This window comes from Loxodonta africana, chromosome 14, assembly GCF_030014295.1.
Source record: "Loxodonta africana isolate mLoxAfr1 chromosome 14, mLoxAfr1.hap2, whole genome shotgun sequence".
In the NCBI taxonomy this organism is placed as follows: domain Eukaryota; kingdom Metazoa; phylum Chordata; class Mammalia; order Proboscidea; family Elephantidae; genus Loxodonta; species Loxodonta africana.
The window spans coordinates 7,946,570-7,969,883 of NC_087355.1; the positions used below are offsets into that span (position 1 = coordinate 7,946,570).

A 23,314-nucleotide genomic window follows, 5' to 3' on the forward strand; every position below is an offset into this window, starting at 1 on the left:
ATGGGGTTTTAATGAGTGACATAAGGCAGAGGCTTCCTCCAGTCTTTACGGAAGTTCAGAATCCATGATGATCATGGAAAAGTACAACACAGGATATTTTTCAACAGTGAAAGGCAGAAAAAAGATAGGGGTAAAAAGAATGAATAAAATGTTCAGGTTTTCCGATGTTAAATGATTGAAACATTTTCTATTTAAATGCAAATTTGACTTTTTAAAAGATGGGACTACCAGTAACTGTACCCTAAATGGTAAAATGAAAATCAATTTGAAATATGGGATGAATAAAGTATATGTGGACTTCCTTGGGATAATTTTTTATTATGAAAACCCTGATGCATTTTCCGTTGCTCAATCCATCTTAGGCTTTGGACAGCTACATCTGGGATGAAAAGGCAAACATTTTTTTAAATTTGTTTAAAGCACCAACATGGTCAGTTCCCTGGAAGTATCTTTGTTTATTCCAGTCAGATTTTACAAAATTATGACCAACAGTATGATTTATGTAAAACACAAGACCAAAATCAGAGTTTAACTACATCATTATAATGACCAATATTCACTATGTTTTTTATGATGTTAGGGAAATCACTTTTAAGAAATGGAAATCACTACATCCTATTGATTCAAGAACAGAATCTTCAGACATAAGTCAGCAGAGTTGGCACTTTCAAATACATAAAATGTGACATCCGCTCTTACAAATGCCCTTTACAGGCTGTAAATCATGAAAGAGAAAAACAGTTCAATGTCATTTCAGCCACTGTAAGCTATGGTTTACAACTGAGAGATAAAAAGAGTCATGCTGTCTCTAGGACATCTAAACCACTTTTCTATTGCAGTATTCCATGTTCTAATTTATCTTTGTGGTTGAACAATACACAATCAATTGTCAGCAATGAGGGTAGTTTGATTCCAGTCAACTGCACTTTTCTATAGCTTTATCTTTCCCCCCACTGGGGTGACTTTTAGTTATATTCAAAACACACTATCTCAACTTTTGTGGTTGGGTAAGTATTTCAAGTTTTTAGTCATCATTCTAAGTAGTAACATATGGCATGTGTTCCTAACATGGAATTTACATTTAATATTAAAAAAAAAGGAAACATAAATACTTGCATGCATTATGATAATTAAAGGTTTATATTCCAATGGTGGAAGCCCTGGTGGCGTAGTGGTTAAGTGCTACGGCTGCTAACCAAAGGGTCGGCAGTTTGAATCCTCCAGGCGCTCCTTGGAAACTCTATGGGGCAGTTCCACCCTGTCCTATAGGGTCACTACGAGTTGGAATCGACTTGATGGCACTGGGTTTTTTTTTTTTTTTATTCCAATTGAGGGAAATGTTTTTACTAGACTTGAAATACCGCTAGAAATAGCATGGCCTTTGTGTAGGCTTCCTGGATCTACCACTTATTAACTATGAAAATTTGAGCTAATTATTTAACCTCTATGAGATTCAGGTTACTCATCTGAAAAATGGAATAAAATTTCCTATCTTTCAGGGCAGTTTTAAAGTTTAAATGAGAAAATACGTATACCTAATACAGTGCTTGGCATATGCTAGATACACAACAAATAGGGTTTATTATTATTGATGTTCCAAAATATTAATGTTGGTGGTGTTTAAATTATTATCAGCCTAACCTGTTGCCATCAGGTCGATTCTGACTTATAGCAACAGAACAGAGTAGAACTGAGCCACAGGGTTTCCAAGGAGCGCCTGGTGGATTTGAACCGCTGACCTTTTGGTTAGCAGCCGTAGCTCTCAACCACTGCACCACCAGAGCATTGTCAGCATAGTACAATAAAATATAACACTTTTTGTGGCCATAGTAAATACCAATGTTTGTTCACTTATTCTACTATTGGAAGAAATCTAACATAGTAGCCGATACCTGGAATGTTTGTGATTATACTTTGATTTTATTTTGCGACCACCTGGGGTTGGTACAAACGGTTTATGTGCTTGGCTGCTAACTGAAGGACTGGGCGTTCGAGCACACTCAGAGGCGTCTTGGAAGAAAGGCCTGGAGATCTGCTTCTGAAAAATCAGCCCCTACAAACCCTACGGAGCCCGGTTCCACCCTGACACACACAGGGTCACCATGAACCAGAACCAACTGGACGGCAACTGGTTTTATCATTTGTTGAGCCCACTGAATAGAGCTTGAAGGAAGGTAGTGATTTTTATGAATCAGTAACCATTGTTGGCAGTGGTTCCTATATACACACATAGTTATTTATCGACATTTCTTCATTTGTTAACTAGTGATATATTAACAAGTTGGAAAAGTAAGAATTATCACAATAAAATTTAACCAAATAGTTTTTCAGTAGAATTTGCTACGTGTACAGCATTTATTGCCAAATTTTTAACTTTCTTTTTTTTTTTTAAATGAACACAAAACATTGAGAGAAGACCTGCTAACCAAGCTGGTTTCTGGAATGGTAGACCCTGGTTCACTGACAACCTCCTTGGAATTGAAACACAGTGTCTTTTCTTTGCTCCCGCTACTAGAGTGAAGTTTGCCCTCTCTGAAGGAGAACTGGTATCCTGGGTGGATTTAAAGCCCTTAGTTTAGCAGTTCTGATGCATTTTCTTTCTCAAATCTTTTTATCAGTAAAGGAGTGCACTCCAGGGTCTGTACTTGTCAGACCATTACAGGCACAGCCTTTGGCGGCCGTCCCTGGCTCAGTTTGCTAAACGTGCAGTTATTGTCTGAAGCGCTCCTTGTCATAAGCTGTTGCTGTTACAGATACATTTTACGTGGATTCTATGGTTTAGGATGTTCCAGGAAGCACAGTGATGCGTTTTGCTTTCATTTGTTAGAAAACAAATATTCTCTGAACATTCGTGTTTCAAATTCATTGTGTCTATGCCTTTTGGATTTAATAAAGAAAATGTTCTGCATGTAACCGCTAATCCTCTGGTCTCTGCACACAAGCCCAGGAACAGAAACTGTGAGATGCCCAAGGAAGAACAAAAGACATGATTTCAGAAAAACTGTGATGCTGTTTTACTAACTCACTAGGTCCTATTACTGTTTCTAAAGTAACCCTATGTCTGGATGGATTTCCTTTCTCTTTTGGAAGAGTAACTGTTGTGCTATTGTGAAGCAGAAGGAAGAGGAAGAGGTGGAGAAAAAGTTGTAATTAGGTGTATGCTTATATCTTTCTGATCTGTCCTGGTTCTGTAATACTATCACCGCCGTCAAGGATTGCTAGGTTGCAAGCGTATCATGGACAGATATCATGTCTTCTATACTCTTTATATCTCTCCCATAGGGCCTAGTACATATCTCATCCTCTAGATAATTCATTAAGTGCTGATTAAACGATAGCAATACCAGCGGCCTTCCTTTACAATAATAGTTATCTTTGGCCTTAGGTATACCACTGGTCTTTAATTAGCAAATTTTAGAATAAATGGGATCTTTTTGTGTCCAGACCTCCAGACCAAAATATAACTGATGGAGAAAAGGAAAACCCATTTCAATGCAAGTTTATAATTTAATCCCCAGAAAATGTATGTCTGTGAAACTGTCTGTATTTCAGCCATGTCTTCCACGGCTCAAGTTCCAGACTCTCTCTGAAGCCTCCTTCCTAACTCTAGAATTCACAGATTTCTTTCTTTTCTTAACTTCCATATGGACAAATGCTGAGCACAAGATATGAGCTTAATACACACTTGTTGATAGATGGAATATGTCGGGATGGGACACAAAATCCTGGGCTAAGAGGGTTAGGAGAAGCTAGAAGTTCCTCCGGCTGGCACCCCACCTAACACCAGGGCATTTCCCAGCCCCTTTTATTCTTCCAAAGCCCACAAACACGCCCTACTTCTCAGATGTCCCCTAGAGCTGCTAGTAATCACCACCGCTCTGCTAAAAACTATGGGATTGTCATATTTTTTTTCAACAAGGCAAACTTTTTATTATACCCTATGTCATTTGACACAGTTCATTGAATTCTTCTTTCTTGAAAAATCAGTTTAACCTCCTGGGAACATGCTAAAATTAGTAGGAAAAAAAAAAAAAAAAAGGAGATGGGCCTTTTGGATAGCAGTCAAATGCTTAACCACTGTGCCATCAGGGCCCCATTAAACTACATGGGTAATAACAATTCTGATGCCTTCTGTCAACAGGGGATAATCAACTTTTGGGAAGTTCATCTTAGAAGTCAGAAGGGCTATCTGCTTTGGCACTGATAATATAATTGAGATTTCTTTCCTGGTAAGATCCCAAAACCAAACCAAACCGGCTGCCGTCAAGTCAATCCCGACTCATAGCGACTCTACAGGTCAGAGTTTAGCCACCGCATAAGGTTTCCAAGAAGTGCCTCATGGATTCGAACTGCCGACCTTCTGGTTAGCAGCCGTAGCTCTTAGTCACTAGGCCACCAGGGTTACCAGTAATTTAGCGTGACTATTTTTTATTTTTTCCATGCACTTATCCTTTACCAGTTTCACTTGCACTGGATATAAATTTGAATTCATGATTGTTTTGACATTCAAAATAAAGTATACTATATATACATATTTTTGTTTTATAGATTAAAATAATTTCCTTTTCCTCCTATCAGTTTCTGTTGTCAAATGAAAACAGCTTTAATTGGAGGGATTTCCACTTCCCTCAGGTCAAATGGTAAAAGACTGGTTAAATTATCTGTGAGTTTCTTTGACTGAGAGAACTACACTATGTCCAGATTTACAAGTTATCTTAATTACCCACATTTTGAAGCTAATTTAGTGGTAGAATGAAATATCATGAAGAAATTGTACAGGTTTAAATCGCTGCCTGTGTGACAAGATTATTAATGGATAAATGGATAAATAAGAAACAGTGGGAGTTCCATTGGATGTACTTAAATTTCAATAAGGAAAAAAATGTGTGCTCAGTAAAATCCTTCCTTGTCAGAGGCACTAGCGGGAAGCTTACTTGTTCTTTTCTGCCAGGCCTGCCCTCCACTTGGAGAGGGATGGGCAGCCCGTGAGGCAGGCCACGTCTACACGGCTGCTCCCTCATCTGAAGACAGACCCTTTAATACAGAAACACATTTTCCCTCTGAATAAAAGAGTCATTGCTCTAGAAATCCCATGAGATTTAATAGCCAGTCATATATCCTGCAGGGTACAGTGTGAATGTACATTCCCAGAGAAGTCTTTAAATGTCGTGGCCCCCTCAATGGAAACAGAATTCTTTATGGTAGCTGTCTGGTGAAATTTTCTCCCAGAACACCCGTTGTCAAATCACCCTGTCAGGCTGTAAAGATGGCCCCAAACATGGCCATTAATAAGTAAATTTCTCAACACAATTTGGCACATTGCAAACAGCAGTTACCTTGGTTTAAGGTTATAAACAATGTTTTTTCTTAGGGGCAGGAAGGGAAGAATGGGAATGAGAAGAATATTTTAGTAACTAGCATACTCCAGGTCTCTCTTTTAGTTTAACTTTTCTTCCTTCCTTTGTTCTTTCTTTCTTCCCTCCTTAGCTCCCTCCCTTCAAGCTCTCTTTTCCTCTTTCCCTTTTTCTTTCTTTTTTAATGAGTGCAAACCTCCCTGCAACACCCACTTTCATCTTCTGTCTTACACCTTCCTGTTCTTCAGTCTCCTCTCTTCCTTTGCATCCCCTTTCTCTCCTCCGTTATCTGCCTCTTTGTTTTTCTCTACTTCTCCCTGAGGTGGTGGCCTCTCTTTTAAGTCTCTGTCTTTTCCACCCAAACTGAGGCTGCCATTTTAACATCACCTGTGGCACTGCACCAGCAAAGGAGGAAAATGCCAAACAACAACAACAAAAAAAAAAAATCCAGAAATATGCAAAGAGAAAATAGATTTTAAAAAATCTGACCAGTAGTAAATAAACTTAATCCAGATGTGAAATAAATATAGGAGAGTTTCTATCAGAATTTGTGGACACTCTTGACTCTAAAAGTGATCTTCAAAGTTTATGTCTCAAACGCAAAATTGTTTAGAATTAATGAGCATTAGTGTTAGTCTGGTTTCACCTCCTAGTTATTCCACTTAACTAGTTTGAAATCTTGGGCTGGTTACTTAAAAGCAAGAAGCCTGAGTTTTCTCAGGAGTAAAATGAGAATAAAAAAAAAAAAAAAAAATGAGGATACAGAGTACTTAATCAAAAGATTGTTGCATATCTTAAATGATACAGTGTGAATAAGGTGCTTAGTCAGTTGTCTTACACTCAACAAGCAGTTCATAAATGTTAGTAATGTTTATGACTATTATCATTGGCACATTTCAGAAAAACCATCAGAGAAAAATTTAAAAAATGGAAGATAGTTGAAGTATTTCAGGTGGTGAGTTACTGACGAAGATAATATTAAAATATTGCATATAATTCTAAAAGAGAAGAGGCCAACCAAAATTGAAGTACAAAATTTGCAAAGCTTTTATTTACAGTTACCTCTTTGCCAGCCATAATGAGGCTGGATTCCATCGCAGTGCAATGGATTTTGATGGGATTGCAACCCTCGCCATATCACCTGATAGCTGTATGAGATTATGGAAGCCATTTAACCTTTCTGACTCTCAGTCCTCACAGCCCTCTTCAATAAAACTGGGATAATAATACCTACCACCTAAGGTTACTGTGAGGATCAACTATAATAATGTGTTTTGACAATGCTTTATAATGAGCCAAGTGCTATTACCCCTGTTCTCTCCACTAAGAGAACACAAAGATGTTTCTCCTATAGTCACAAGTCCTATTAAAAACAAATGGGAGTTAATTGAAAGAACAGGCAGGGTTCTTGACAAAGGATCATTGTACATGTCACCTCCATTACCCTCCCTCGGTACAATTCCGGTCTCCAGTGGGTGTGCCCATTTGTACAGCTGAATCCCAATCAGAACAGTCATGATAGTAAGAAGGGGTGTTTCTCATCATGGCTTTCAGAAATGAAATACAGCCAGTGCCTCTGGGAAAAGCAGTTTGCCTGGATTAAGGGAGAACTCATGGAAAAACCATGAAGCTAATTTCAGGCGTATTGTATTTTTAGATCTCTTTTCACTTGGCTCATGGAACATGTCAGGATTGACAATTACACATAATTTAAGAACATGGAGACACAGGTAGTCACTGGACATTATTTAACAAAAGCCATGGTAACAAAGAGACCAAGGATTAGCTGGCCACCAATGTAACTTCAATCCATCAAAAACTCTGTCTTTTGGAGGAAAATCCTATTTATTTCTATTCTATTTCGTAAGCACAATGAGCACCTGCCAGTGAGGCACCATTTTCCTAGTGAAGAATCCCTGCCCCAAGAAACAGCCTCGCCCAGGAAAGTCTGCTGAAAACAGCCTTGACTTACTGAGAGGACACCAGCACCCAAGGCTAATCTCCCTCCTCTCTCTGTCTCTCTCATAAAGGCTCTGGGAAGGGAGAAGGGAAGCATTTTGTGTATGCGGGTTTTTAAGAGGGCCTGAGCTTTCTGGCCACCACCTAACTACCAGTTCGTCATATTGTGGTGGCCTGCATTTTGTTGTGATGTTGGAAGCTAAGCCACCAGTATTTCAAATACCGCCAGGGTCACCCACAGTGGGCAGGTTTCATCAGAGCTTCCAGACTGACAGATTAGGAAGAAAAGCCTGGTGAACTACCACCTTCAAAAATTAGGCAATAAAAACCTTATAGATCACAACAGAATACTGTCTGATACAGTGTTGGAAGATGAGACTCCTAGGTTATAAATTCCTCAAAATACAGAGTGGCCACAACAATGGACCTGAGCATACCAACCATCGTGAAGATGGTGCAGGGCAGGCAACATTTCATTCTGTCGTACATACAGTCACCACGAGTCAGACTGACTCGAGGGCAACCAACGACAACAAGCTTTCTGGACATGGCAGTCTGGGTTGGCAAAACTCAGCAAATTCTCTTCTAAGTGTCCTGAAATATCCTTGCTAAAATCCATATTTGTTCATCATATTGTTGCCTCAAACTAGGTTAACTTTTTGCCACAGGGTAAGTACCTCTGCTACTTACTCTGTCTGGAGGTTTAATCAAGGGATTTAGCCTCTCACTTTTTTCCTATCAATTTCCTAATTAGTAAGGTAGGAATAATAATAATCTCTCTCTCTTTTGGGCTTATTGTGAAGATTAAGTGAGATAATATGGGAAAGTTCCGATCCTGGTGACTGATGACAGTGATAACCCACACGTCTTAGCTTCCCCTCCCCCCACCTCTACTCAGGTACGGACCTACCCTGTCTCTCCTGCAAACAACAGTCATTTGACATGTCATTCATTGGCACTCCTAAAGAAACCATACTTTTCACAAGATGGCAGCACATATGCTACTGAGAGGAATTCATTAAAGTGAAGGCGAGGCTTGACACAAAAATTTGACAGGGAAGGAACTCAACTGCAAGGTGGCCAGTATGACTTGTTATTGTTCAAATCGCTGCTAGCTCAGGCGAGGCCTCTGGACTTCACCACATTACCGTCACATCTTCTCAGAAACAAACACTATCAACCTCCTATTTCTTTAATATGGCTGTGGTAAACATGAATAAATACCCTAGCATATACTACTCTAAGGATGAGGAATTTAACGGTGGATTAAACCAATAAGCAATATAAGATGTGGACCTGGCAGCAGTCCCTTTGGTTATTAATTTAGGACAGTGAGTCAGAGAGCATGTTTGGGGAAAGGGCTGGGGTAAGTCAAGGAATGGACATGTTAGCAATCAGTTTTGGGCACACTGGGAATATGGTGGGGGGTTAGGGAGTAGCAATTGGGCCAGGGAGGCCCACGGAGGCAGTATTTGGGCAAGGTGATCTGACAGACGTTGCCCCACAGAAACAGATGTGCCAGGAGAACTGGATCTGCCCCTGAGCTTCACCCATGACTGGCTAGGGAGAGCCTCAAGCCTCAACCACAGGCCTCTCATGAAATTCATTTTTCCTTTGGAAAAATAAAATAAGTAATATGCAATCTAAAAGCCAGACTCAGGATATCATTTCTCTCTAGAAAAGACTTTTGGAATTAAACTGGAATAAAAATGAAAAAAAGTAATTCATCTTATTCCTAAAAATTTTATCTTTTACTAGTATAACGGGAATCATGTCACATTTTATTAATCACATTCCTGCAAATATCTTCCTTTCTCTTGGACTTCAAAAATGACAGGATTTGGTGGAGGTAAGGGTGCTCACTGTCTATCAGCTTGACCAACAAGGGCACTGAGACCATAGGTGACATGAGGAGCCCACATTTGCTCAGCTGGTGGGTAGAAACTTCCTATTGCCAGTCAGTGTGCCCACAGGTTAAAAAATACCCTAAAATAAATGGAGTTACGAAATGCTGGTGATGAATAAATTAAACTTGTGCTTAATACCATGATGTACAAAACCCCAAAAACAAAACCTGTTGCCATTCAGTCTATTCTGACTCATAGTGACCCTATAGGACACAGTAGATCTGCCCTGTTGGGTTTCCAAGGAGCAGCTGGTGGATTCGAACTGCTGACCTTTTGGTTAGCACCCGTAGCTCTTAACCGCTGTGCCACTCTTGTAACATGCCAGCAATTCTGTTCCTGTAAGTGGTTGCGGCCCACAAAGATGCGTTCATTTGTACTCATTCCCTCCCATAACCATTGACAAAGTGATATTTTCTCAGTTCTAGGATTTCAGCAGGATATGGGTGAGATTAGGAGCCCTGGTAGCGCAGCGGTTAAGGACTAGGTGATAACCGAAAGATCAGCGGTTGGAGCCCATCCGCTGCTCCGCAGGAGAAAGACATGGCAATCTGCTTTCTTAATGATTACAGCCTTGGAAACCCTATGGGGCAGTTCTACCCTGTCCTGTAGGTTGCTCTGAGTTGAAATCGACCCCAGGGCCATGGTTTGTTTTGTTTGGTTTTTTGGATGGATGAGATTATTCCCTACCATAGGCTATCTACTGTTCATCTGGATATTACACCCCCTACTCCTAGTACCGGAAAGCCTGGTGGCATAGTGGTTAAGTGCTACGGCTGCTAACCAAAGGGTCCGCAGTTTGAATCAGCCAGGTGCTCCTTGGAAACTCTACAGGGCAGTTCTACTGTGTCCTATAGGGTTGCTATGAGTCGGAATTGACTCGATGGCACTGGGTTTGGTTTTTGGTTTCGGCTCCTAGTACCTTGCTCCTGTTCTGCTCTTTAGACTCTAAGAGAACTGGCCAGCAACATCATATTTTGTATTTTGTTCCACAAGACTCCAACATGTCCCCCGGCCATAAAGTCCTAAAGTGTGAGGTTTCAGGTTACGGTAAAGAAATCATTCTATAATTTAAAACTCTGCAGGTTTTAAGTTCTGAATACCAGATATGCTTGTATGAGGGAAAACTCTTCCTGGGCTGAGTATATTTTGCCCTACGTTTTCCCCATCTGAACTTAACTGTGATAAGAAACATTTTTATTTAATTCAATATAGTTAAGTAGACTGAGCAAGAAAAACAAAGTCGCCTTGTTTCCTTCTGTTTATTTTGAGGAGCAGTAAGCATAATATTAAGGTACATTGCCAAATCCTGTACGACTCTTTTATTTTTTTAATGCCTATTACTCCAAGTGATTAGTAGTGTCTACTACCCGGTTTTATCGGGCGAGGGGCAGAAGGAAAACAGTCATTGGTTTTAGAAATGAAACATATAAAAATGAAATTGTAACCAACCGGCTTGTTCAGACAGTGCTATTTATTATTAAAGTATAAAACTATTATCTATATAGTGAAAACAATATTTTTGTACAATGGTGAAACTGATAATGTTTTTATTATTAAGAAATTAATGAATGTGTTCGGAAATAAACCACTGCTAAAAAAAAAAATTTTTTTTTTTTAAGAGTAGCTAAAGTCATGCTTCACAAAAGTCGTTTAAATCCATATACTATCATAAAATTACCGAATTCCCTTTACCTCTCCTCACTGAGAGTTGCACACTGTCCTGTCATCTGGTGTCCCAGTGAGGTTTAAGCTCCACCCCCTTCCCCCGAAGCCGGAAGAGAGGAGGCTGGTCTCCAGGATACCTAGGTAAGTAGAATCCACACTACACAGCCACAGCTGCGAACGCTTCCCCTCAGCAGACAAAGCCATCCAACCTGAAGCTTCGGTTACGTCCAAACTTGTGAAGAGCAGCTAGACAAATACACCAAGGGAAATGACGATGGCCTGCTCCGAGCTTCAACGTCTTTGTTGCAAGGACAGTGACAAACAGCAGTTAAAGAGTCATCTGGAGAGCCCAAATTTCATCCCACCACTGTATTTATTTTTAGCATTTATTACTATTCAGGTACTCCAAGAATAATGGCATGTGAATTATGCATAACAGGATGGAATGGGGGCATGATATTTATAATTTGAAATTTACAAACAGGAGAAAAAATGAGTAACACTATAGTTATCAAAGGAAAGAGGCCTAATTGAAGAGATAACTGCTACAAAACCCTATGTAACTCAAAACAGAAAAAGACAGTTCACATTTAATGAACGCCTTTAATATTAATTACAGAATTCTTAACAATACATTGGGACAGCTCTCTTGGAGACTTCAGCTTACTGTTTAACAGTTTCTGTCTAATTTTATTAACCTGTACATCTGAGAGGATCAACCCCCTCTGGGTTTAATTAGAAGAAAATTCAATTTAAATCTAAATGTCAACAGTGGTTACTAATTATGGCAGAGCCCTGGACGGGATAGCCGGTCGGTAAGCCGGCAGTTCTCTGATAACAATTAACACTTTCTTTCTGAGTTATGAGTGTGTTAGGATATTTTTAAATAAATACGATTCGGCATGGGACGTTGCTAATATCATGAGCCCCGACTGCTAGGCGCAGACATGCAGAAGATGCCAAATTAAATTACAGAGATTTCTCAAACATATAGCTGAATAATAAGCAGCTACAAAACTAGGTCAGGGTCGAAAAGCTGGCGCTGAATGCCCCTCCCCCAGCATGCAAAATAAATATACCCACTATCTCTGAATAGAAATCATTCTTTTGTTATGCCCTTTGTCAAGAATACATTATTGCAAAATGATATTTATTTCCACCATCTTCACAGCTGTGAGCATGACTGAATTAATCTTTCTAGAACTGATTTCATTTGCAATTTCATGATTACGATTATAAAATGTAAATTTATTACTTAAAAAAGAAATGATTATAAAAGACACAGATAAAAAAAAGACAGTTCTTTATCTCTGGGTTTGCTTTGCTCCTTACTAATGAAATAAATAGCTGACTAACCCTGAAATAAAAACAAACAGTATAAAAACGATGGCAAAAATGCAAAATGAAAGCTAGGCAGACAATAAAAAATCAACTCTTTTAATGTAACACCTACAGTCATCGTGTGGCTCAGAGAAGTACCAGGACATGCAAATGTTTTCATAGGGAGGCTAAGCTTTTATGGTTTAGTCATTTGAGATTTTTCTATTGCTGCCACTCCAGAAATGTTAGCATTAAAGGTAATACAGAAATACTTGGGTACTACTAATCTTCCCCCCCCCCACCAGCTTTCAGTTTTATGCTCTTAAAAGATAATCTCCAGCAGGCCATTTTCAGGCTGTTTAATATTAATGACCTAAATAACAAATTAGTTTAAAGAAATCCATATTTATAAGACTTCAGTTTTTAGTGGAATTTCGTCACTAAACTGGTCTTCTCTCCTTGAAATACATTGCTTATTATAATCAATATTTAAGTGCCAACTGTGAGGAAAGAACTGTCTCAGATGCCAGGTGTACACAGAGCTAGAAGGCAGGCAGAGCTGGGCTCAATTTTTGCTGCTTAAAAATAATAGTTTTTTTTTTAATAACCAGAACAAAAATAATCCATTTATTTTATTAAATATCTTTATTTACATAATTCATTTCCCTCCCCAAAACTAGAGCCATACATTTCTTGAAGATAATTTTTGTATCAATTTAATTTTCCCTCTTTTCAATTGCTACTCAAGAATACAGGCAAACACAAATTAGTATATATTGTGTTCAAGATATTCAGGTGTCAAATTTCTACTTAGGACAAGGCCACTGATGACAACCATGACTTAACTAAAAAATGAAGGTGAATAAATGGTTTTATAAGCATTTGTACTCACAATAGATGCAACAGCATCTTCAACTAAATATGAACACATAACATTGCTATTTATCATGTCAACTCAATCACTGCAGAAGGCAGTGCTATCCTAATACTGCGCTGCTCATCACTGGGCTTTTGCTCAAAATCACAAAGCAAAAAAGCAAGCACTGTCACAAGACATTTACTGCATTCAAGTGGATCCAGCTAGCTGTGGGGGGAAAGGCTACTTAAGCTTATGTGGCAAAATAAGCTATGTATATATGAATAAATTATTCTTTACTGTGTAGCTCCCTTCCCTTTGCCTTACCTGTCTAAGATACTGATTTTGCAATGAAATATTTCTATTTATGACTTTTACAGCTTTACAGAGTCTGGATCTGGCAGAGCTTTGGGTTCATTCTCCCAATTCAAATATCTTCTATCACCTCCTCGAGCATGGAGGTTAATAACTCCTGTCTGACGATGTCTGTCCTGCTGCTTTACTCTCCCTAGCAATGGGCACTTCCACGTGGAGCGGAGGCCTCCTTCCTCCTTGAAAAGTCCAGGTGTCACCTCTGGGAGGCATGATGCCTCCACCAGGCTGCTACCCACAGAGCGTCTGGTGTTCACCAAACAATTATGAGGCGACATTATTGCATTCTGCAAGTAGACCCTGTCAGCTGTAATAACCATATGTTACTTGGCATTGTCATATGACTTAGGAATTCCATATTTAAATGAAATTTGGAGAGGGCAGACCTACGTAAATAGTGCCTTGATTTTGTTTTCTTTCTTTCTTTTCTTAAATAGCACTGTGCGTCAGTGAGATTTTTACTAGCTCCTTCAGCTTTCTCCAATAGCTTTTAAAATGCTACCTGAGGCACGACATCATCCCCCAGAGAGAAAAAGCGTAACGAGTGTGCCTTCCTGGTTAATTGTAAAGCTTCAAGGTCTGTTTTTAAACTTGTACTTAATTACTTGTTTGTCCTTTGCTGAGGATACCTTTGAGATAAGTTTCACAGAGACATTCCATTATTAGGTGCCTGGTCAGGTGCCTCAGAAGAAAGAAACAGTTTCTTTAAATCGTAAGTAGAAGGAATAAACAAGAACAATGACATTAAACACATACAGACAATATACTATGTTTCTCACACCAGTTTTAAACTGTAATTTACTGGGTGATATTATTCTGAATATCCTATTACAAGCTCAGAACAGGTGTCTAGAGCTATTTTCCTACACTTTTAAATGTTAACTCTTTCTGCCTGCTTAACTGAAGCTTTAGATAAGATCTTTTGATAGCAGAAACGGAACTTCTATAACCACAGCTCAATAATAAGGTGAATGGAAAAACAGTTGGTTTCCGGCTCCCTCAACTGCTTACCTTGATGTGTTCACGTCAAAAAGAGAAAGAGAGAGTGCGTGTTCTCCATTATACCAGCAACCACAATGGCCAACGATCATTACAAAGCACTGTTTTGGACTCTGTTCGCATAAAGCCTTTAGTTTTTTAATTTTATGAGTAATATAATTTGTATTTAGGACCATATGTTTCAGTTAAAGACTAAAAAGTAGATTCACAGTGTCACACTGTTCAACAAGATATTGTCAACCATTAAGGTGGCAAACTTTTACAGAAGTCGATGGTGTGATTTTATATTTGGTGTTATATGATGATAGTTTTGCAGCACCTTCTCAGAGAAGCAGACTCGATTTTTCTGTGGACAAGGACCCAGGTGAGAAAGAAAATATCCTGTCGTTGAAGTAGGTAAGCCAGGGAAATAGAAAGCTCTGGGGAACTCCCTTCCACCCACACACACCATTTGCCCTGGCAGTTGGGTTTAGCACTTCAGCAGAAGACCCCACATGCTTCACTGTGGCATCAGGAAGATTCTAGAAAAACATTTCCTAAAGTGGGCTCCACAAGATGATGATACTAAAATAAGACAGATAAATTGGGACATGCTCGGTTAAAGTTCAATGAGCTTCTTTATTGCAAGACCTCCCAAAGGTTCTGAGTCACAAAGAAGGATTCTAAATCCTATAATCCATCTGCTTTTCCCACCTCTTAACTCTCTCTCTCTAAAAAAAAAAAGCAACACACAAACCAAACCAGTTGCCGTGGAGTTAATTATGACCCATGGCAACCCCGTGTGTGTCAGAGTAGAACTGTGTTCCATAGGGTTTTCAATGCTGACTTTTCTAAAGTAGGATTGCCAGTCCTTTCTTCTGAGGTGCCTCCAGGTGGACTTGAACTTCCAACCTTTGGGTTAGCACCACCTTTAATGGTCTGCACCACCCAAGGACCCTTTCACTCTCTAAAGTGTCCCTGAGTTGTTTCACTCCTACCGAGGAACTCCAGAACCTACAGTGAATTGAGGCTTACTGTGGACTCCCCAGGGTCAGCTCAGCAGCTGTGGACCTGAAACTTCTGGATCTTTTCTTGATTTTAATAATATGTTCACAGTTATGCCTTTCTACTAAATCTCATGGTGCAGCCAACAATCCCACTACATCTATCCAGGACTGTGGACAGAATATTAAAAAAAGAAAGAAAAAAATACAAATCATTCTTTTTGGCCTGGGCTCATGGTTGATGTTCCATGATTTAACTTGCTAAGCCAGTTTTGTAGACTTTTTTGAGTTCTGCTCATATCGTGGAACCTTGTATTCCAGGTAATTACCATTGTTACCTCGTTTTAGTTTCTTAAGATGAAATCTTATATTGTTCAAGAGTCACTATTTTATAAAAATTTTTTCTTAGGTAGGTCCTGATAAATTTCCTCACCAGGATAACATCCCGGTGAGAAAATTAGTGTTTTATGTTATTCTTTATAGCAATGCCCTGAATATTAGGAAATGTGATTCACTTGCTGTCTTTAACATTCAAATTTTAAATATCATATAGTATGTTTCCTAAAATTCAGAGAAAATTACTTACTCTAGAAAAAAGATACACTACAGACTAACAACCACAGTATTTTTCAGAATATTGTGTTTTAAAAGCACATTGTTAAATAAGAAATGTGTTAGCCTTCAGCACAAAAGCCAGATTATTACCGAACAACTAATAAACCAAAAAAGTCTATAACCCTGATCTTATTGAAACAATTACAATGAACGTCCCACTTGGCACAGAATGTAGCACAGAAAGGGCGACATGATAGAAACAGACAGAAGTAGGGCGCTCATTGTGCGTTTTCCACAGCACACACAAACCACTGTCCAAAGTCCAAGAAAACACAGGAATGACTGCATGGCCAAAAAATAAAATTTTAATTGGTGTCTCAACTGACTAAATATTAAGAAAACATTTAATAAAATAAAATTTAAAAAATCTAACTTAATTGGCATTTTCTCATGTCTTTTCATATAGCTATATAATCATTTAGATCAACTGATGCACACTCAGATATGTATGTATTTATATATGGATATACGTCACTTACATTTGGTGACATAAAGTGGAATTACAGTGTGTTTTATGCTTTGGAATCATCACATGCTATTATTTTACTCAGCGGACAGTGTATTCAATATGTCCTGTAATCTGACTACAACCCCCAAAAAACCCAAACCCACTGCTGTTGAGTTGACTCCAATTCATAGCGACCCTATAGCGAAAGAGTAGAACTGCTCCATAGGGTTTCCAAGGAGCAACTGGTAGACTTGAACTCCTAACCTTTTTGGTTAGCAGCCAAGCTCTTAACCAAAGTGCCACCAAGTCTCCTATATAACACTTAAAAAATACCCTTTTCCTGATGAACCTGGCAATCTCTGCAGCGAATCATATTTCTCTGCAAGTTTTAAATGAATCATATTTCTCTCTGCAAGTTTAAATGTTAAACAAAACTTATAAAATAATTGCATGGCATATAGTAGGTATTCCATTTATAAACTAAATGAATGAATGCATACCTTCCTATGAGTCATTTCTACAACGGTAGTTTTCACTCTCAGCTGGGAAGATCACTAAGGCGATGAAAGACTGCCCATCAAAAGCAACTACTTTATGTGTTTCTTATACTATATTGGGCATCCACTCAAGATTTCATTTACAGAAAAGAACACACAGTTTTTGCCTTTGTTTTTAATGTGAAAACCGCTGGCCCATAGAGTAGTTCAAGATCTTCACAACCTGGGGCCACCTCATTTTCCAATCTTATTTCCTTATCTTTCACTTTGGACAAACTGAGCTGTTTGTCATTGCCATGACTTTCCATCTCCTGGATGGATGTATGTAGCTCTTTCCTGCTGAGAACGCTTTCAGTATTCTCTGGATATCTAAAGCTTACTCAACTTTTTAGGCCCAGCTCAGAGCCAATTTTTCTACATAGCTTCCACTTCATCTCTACAGCTACGACACATAAATATGTGTAAATGAATACAACAGACTATTTATGATACAGTTCTTGTCAAAGCCCTAAAATGCCAAGTACTTACATCATCAGACATTTTGGGATTTCTTTTGATGTTTCATCTTAAAGTGTTACCATACCCCTTCATAATACAGGTATAGTAAACTCCTGCTAGAAACATGCATCCTGAAAATTCTTAACTTTACTTAAAGATGTATCTGTAGGATACGGTTTGTTGTTTTTCACTGATGTAGAGTCACCCCCCGACTCATGGTGGCCCCATGCACAATGAGATTGAGCAGTTGTGATCCATAGGGTTTTTCTTTGGCTGATTGTTTTAGATGTAGATTGCCAGGCCTTTCTTCCTAGTCTTTCTTAGTCTAGAAGCTCCACTGAAACCTGTTCAGGGTCATAGCAAAACACAAGCTTCCGCGGACAGATGGGTGGTGGAGTGGCTGCTCTTGAGACGCATTGGCTGGGAACTGAACCCAGGACTCTCACATGGAAGGCAAGAATTCTACCACTGAACTACCATTGCCTTCTGGATATGAGTTACATAATATTAATTATCCCTATTGTACAAAGGAAGCTTCTCCTTTTATTAAAAAACTAGACTCTAAAATTTAATTTCTTTCAATAAACATAACATTAGAAAATGTATCTCAAAACTTTTTAACCTGGTCTCAACCCACCTGGAGCAAAGGAGAATGATGAACACCAAAGACATAAGGTAATTATGAGCCCAAGAGACAGAAACGGCCACATAACCCAGAGACTACATCAGCCTGCGACCAGAAGAATTAGATGGCGTCCGGCTACAACTAATGACTTCCCTGACAGGGAACACAACAGAGAACCCCTCAGGCAGCAGGAGGGCAGTGGGATGCAGACCTCAAATTCTCGTAAAGAATCAGTTTTTTTAATGGTCTGACTGAGGCTAGAAGGACCCCGGAGGTCATGGTCCCCAGATCTCCTGTTAGCCCAAGACAGGAACCATTCCCAAAGTCAACTCTTCAGACAGGGATTGGACTGGACTATGGGATAGAAAATGATATGATGAGGAGTGAGCTTCTAGGATCAAGTAAACACATGAGACTATGTGGGCAGCTCCTGTTTGGATGGGAGATGAGAAGGCAGTGCGGGGGGTGGGGGGGACAGAAGCTGGCTGAATGGACATGGGGAATAAAGGGTGGAGAGAAGGAGTATGCTGTCTCATTAGGGGGAGAGCAACTAGGATTATATAGCAAGGTGTACATAAATTTTTGTATGAGAGGCTGACTTGTTTTGTAAACTTTCGCTTAAAGCATGATAAAAAATTTAAAAAGAAAAAAAAAAAAGCTGCGTTGCATCTACAATCCTGAAACAAAAAACAAGAAACTTTCTAACCATGGGACAATTCATTCCAACCTTTTTTTTTTTTTTTTCTTGATGGAGTCAGGTGGTTCTTGAGAGAAATTTAGTACAAGATCCCTCACTTACCTAATAAATACATCACTATTGTCCCTGAAAACACTGCCATCTGTCGTCAGAAAAAAAAGTTCACTTCTAAATTTTGCCAGGCAGTAGGTTTTCTAAAAATGAAGAAAAACATACTTTAGCTTGTTTCTTAACAGAAAAGAAGAGGTCTCTATCAGGAATGCAACTTGGAAGATGTCCAAAGCACAAGAATAGATTCATTTTCTCAAATAGTGAAATAGTTCTCTAAAACAAGGTGATTCGGTTGTACTTACGTACCTCTTAATAATTACCATCTACAGGTATAACCTGTCTTCATTTTTTCTTCAAATATATGCAGAGAGCCAAAATGAAGACTGAAATTCAGAGCATCACACCTGGGTTGATATGATTGTTTTTATTAACTTTTCCTAAAACTTTCCGTTAGATCTCATTAGGTGATAAATGCTGTAATATTCCCTTGTGGATCCATCATAGAAAAGAAAGGAGCGAAATCACCGAAACCATTACCGGTCAGTCTGTATATAAGGGATTTAAAAAGTCGACGCAACGTGCTATTTTCTGTCACAAAGTCATTCACATTTCCTAGGAAGGGATTATTACAGGAGCCGTTTGTCACTTACCGCCTTCTGAAGTTTCATCATTTTTAATTAGGAAATTTAAGTTTGCCCCAGGTTAAATGCAGAAGGTGTTTATCAGCCATCATTATATCAATTTGGATTCTCTAAATTTGAGTGAATATTTAACTATGGCTTAGAAACTCTAATCATGCAGTGAGATGGAGTTAAACATAAGTTTAGCGAGTTTCGTGAATTCCAGTGCCATGCTGCCAGTCCTTACACTTACTTGCTTTCACTTCAGTCTCCCACAATCATCTCACTAATGGTGGTAGGATCAGTGTCGAAAACTCAGGAGAAGACTCTGTGTTGCGTACTGTGCTAGGGTTTCATACAAACTACCATTTTATCTGCCCAACATCTCTGTGAGGTTGGTCTTATAGACCTCATTTACAAATGAAGACACTGAGGGTCAGAGAGGTTAGGTATCTTCCCTAAGGTCACACAGCCAGTAACAGCAAAGTCAGGATTCAAACCCATGTAGATCTGGCTCCACAACTCTTGCTTTTTGCTTTGAATTGTAGTGTTGGCAAAGAATATTGACTATACCATGGACTGTCAAAAGAACGAACAAATCTGTCTTGGAAGAAGTACAAACGGGGTGCTCCTTAGAGCAAGGATGGCGAGACTACATCTCACATACTTTGGACATGTTGTCAGAAGGGATCAGTCCCTGGATAAAGACATCATGCTTGGTAAAGTAGAGGGTCAGCAAAAGAGAGGAAGACCCTCAATGAGAGGGACTGACACAGTGGCTGCAACGGTGAGCTCAAGCATAACGATTGTGAGGATGGCGCAGGGCTGGGCAGTGTTTCAGCCTGTTGTGCTGTGAGTCGGAACTGGCTCAACAGTACTTAACAACAACGTTGCCTCAATATATGCAGAATTCTATTTGTTTCCAAATTGAATAATATAATTTTTATAGAGTACGCGATGACCGATTTGCTTTTTCATAAATTATGTCTGCTTCTTCAAACACAGCAACTGGTAAACTCACGGACACCTAAGATTTCTAGGTGGAAGCCGACCATGAATGTGGGATTTTAAAAAGATGACAGATAATTCACAGAGTAGGAAGGAGTAGGCAGGTGAGCAGTCAAGGACAAGGCATAAAGGCCTAGCAGACCCAGACACTGCACACAGCTACCTAATGTGAGCTCACATTGCCTAGAGTGACACTGCCTTGAGGGTGACAGCAAAGTCCGGTTGGTTGGAAGGTTTGGAATTGAGACCTGCGGCCACCCCAGTCGGTGCTCCTGGTGAAAGGCATCTATGAAGACTGCACACACCATTCCCAGATGGCGGGGACCCAGTTACTGCTGTGAGCTTCACTCCTGCCATTGACAGCTATGTTTAAATTACGATAAATCTCAGTGGTGTACAATTTCTGCTGTGCAACTGTTGAAGCTCATACTAATGATGTTCAGTACACCTGCTTTGAGATCCCATTTTACCGAGAAATGGTAAGCCTTTGAGAAAACTCCTGAGCCCGTAGCTTATGTATGCGCAACGCATTTTATGCCATTTGAGTATAATTTATGAATCAGGTTGAGTACATGTTAATGCTCGATCTGTACCCGTTACTGTGATAATCCACAATCATAACAGTGTTGCATGGGTCCTTCAGACTCTCATGAACTGTGAAAATACCTGAATAGACTGCTACTATGAAAAATGATTCTAAAGGTAACCTATGACGATGGGTTTCAATATTTGAGACTCATCTAACAGATAAAAAAAACACTTAAGTATTTCATTTGGTCAACCCCTTAATTTTACAGTTGAAAAAACCCATCCAGGGAGGTTAAGTGATTTGCTCAAAGTCCCACAGCCACTTCATAAGAGAACAGTACACAGCTCTTTCCACGGGATCCCAAGTTAAAAACCCTATTATTTTCCCATAGTCAAGAAGCTTTGACTGTTAAAATACCACGTATGTCACCTAAGTTTTATTCTCTTAGGGACTTTTGCTAAACACCAGCCCAACTTATTAGCTCTGTGAAATCAAATAAATTGATCTTACTTCTCTGTATTTTGCTTTCCTCATCTATAAAATGGGAATAATGATGTTGAATCCGACACAGAGGGCTGTCACACCCAGTAAATATGTTGCACTCCTTCAGATAAAGGGCCACATTCCCAAGCGATCCTAACCATTCTGTTGGTCCCAACAGCTTGGCCTTGGAAAAGAAAACAGAACATGCTTGAACTCAACAAACTTCACATTTCAGCTAAGTTACAGGAAGACCAGAGAGGAGAATTCCAAGCTCTGCACGAAGACAAGAAGAGATTATAGTTCTCACTATAATCAAGAATATATTTAAGATGATCACAGAGGTAACAAAAAGGATAACGAATAATAATTTAAAAAAAAAGAAAAAAAGAAAGAAAAGAAACAGCTGTTTACAACCTGTTGGGGAAAGCCCTGTCTGAGTCAGTGGGGCAGATGGTTTTTTCTCAGCTTCACGGCACTTTTATACAGATCCTGGCTACTGTGCTTACCTTCTGGTTACGTCTCTTCCACTGGACTATAAACTTCTGGAGGGCGAGTCTCACACCTCTTTACATAAATTTGTAATTGTGTAAATTTTTATAAGTTATATAAGTATATCTGATATATACTTAACGTGTAATACATAAGCTACATAAGCTTTTTATAATTTTATAAAGTGTAATTTACAATTATACCTCTTTATAACTTAAATGAAAGGTCCCTGGGTGGCACCATTTGCACTTAACTACTAACTTAAAGGTTGGCTGTTCAAACCCACCCAGCAGCACCTCAGAAGAAAGGCCTGATAATCTGTTCCCTTAAAGATTAAAAAAAAAAAATTACAGCCAAGAAAATCCAATGGAGCAGTTCTACTCTGTAACACATGGGGTCACCACATGCTGTACAAACTTATTATATAAAATTTTACAAATTATGTAACTGTCCATATTATATATATATACACACACATAAACACGGGGCAGTAGTTGTTCAGTAGTAGAATTCTCGCCCTCCCCGCAGGAGACCTGCATTTGACTCCTTACCAATGCGCCTCAAGTACAGACACCACCTGACTGTCAGCAGAGGACTGAGTGTTGCTACGAGGTTTCAGCAGAGCTTCCAGGCTACAATGGATTAGGAGGAAAGGCCTGGTGACCCAGTTCCCAAAAATCTGCCAGTGAAAACCCTGTGGATCACAACGGTCTGATCTTGTGCACGGGCTCACCACGAGTTAGGGGCCAACTCAGCTGTAGCTAACAACATACATACGTAATACACACAATCTATAAACATAAACAGTACTGTTATAAGCATACCTCTCTATAATTTCCCAATAGGTAACACAGCACCTGGCAAATGAGAAGAACTCAATAAAGTTTATTGGTATTAAGAGAGAAGCTGTTCTAGATGGCTGTCTCTCACTGGTCACTCAGAATTATATTCTAAAGCATTTTAATCATTTTAGATGGACATATTTCTAAAATTAATATGTAATCGTCAACTTAGTTAAAAAGTTTACTTAGCATAGTTTTTTTCTCCCCCGTTGATAACTGAGAAGTTTTGCATTGAACATAAATTACCATAATCTGCTATAAAAGGATGATATTCTCAGGGGCAACTAAGTATGTGCCCAGGGTTGTAGAAGTAGTTACAGGCCTTTATGCTTCTTATCTTCTTAAAAAAAAAAAAAAAAAAGCTGCCTTTGAGTCATTTCCAACTCATAGCAGCCCTATAGGACAGAGTAGAACTTCCCCACAGGATTTCCAAGGAGCGGCCGGTGGATTCAAACTGCTGACCTCTTGATTAGCAGCCAAGCTCTTACCCACTGCGC

At 39.2% G+C, this 23,314-nt stretch overlaps 1 protein-coding gene across 1 annotated transcript in view; it reads right to left on the reverse strand.

Annotated features, from left to right (window-relative positions):
• TOX (thymocyte selection associated high mobility group box) overlaps positions 1–23,314 on the reverse strand; it is a 367,991-nt gene that overhangs the window by 237,089 nt on the left and 107,588 nt on the right. The gene's annotated exons all lie outside the window — the stretch shown is intronic.